The sequence below is a fragment of the Panulirus ornatus genome, chromosome 9, assembly GCF_036320965.1.
Source record: "Panulirus ornatus isolate Po-2019 chromosome 9, ASM3632096v1, whole genome shotgun sequence".
Lineage (NCBI taxonomy): Eukaryota > Metazoa > Arthropoda > Malacostraca > Decapoda > Palinuridae > Panulirus > Panulirus ornatus.
In genome coordinates, this window is record NC_092232.1 from 51759580 (window position 1) to 51759981 (window position 402).

The window sequence follows — 402 nt, forward strand, 5'->3', positions numbered from 1 at the left end:
AGGTGCATATATACATAGGAGTAAAGACATGTTACATATACGTATACAAGGTTAAGAGACGGGGCAACACGAGTGTAAAGTTCTCTCCCCGTAATACACCTAATAGCAATTACACACACACACACACACACACACACACACACAACACACACACCAACACACACCTCCTTTATCTTCCCTACACGAGATGACAAATGAAACTTTCACTCGAAAGTTGTGAAACACACATTTTGTTCCCTCCTTGGAAGGCCACCTTTACGATGCCATTCTTGGCCACGGTGATGGTGGCTGGCGTATTGAAGAGCACACCCGGCATGTGTTAGGGGCAGGCACGTCCTTCACCGTGAAATTTCCACGAAAAAACACACAAGCGAGCGATCAACTGCCACGGGGAGCTGTGTG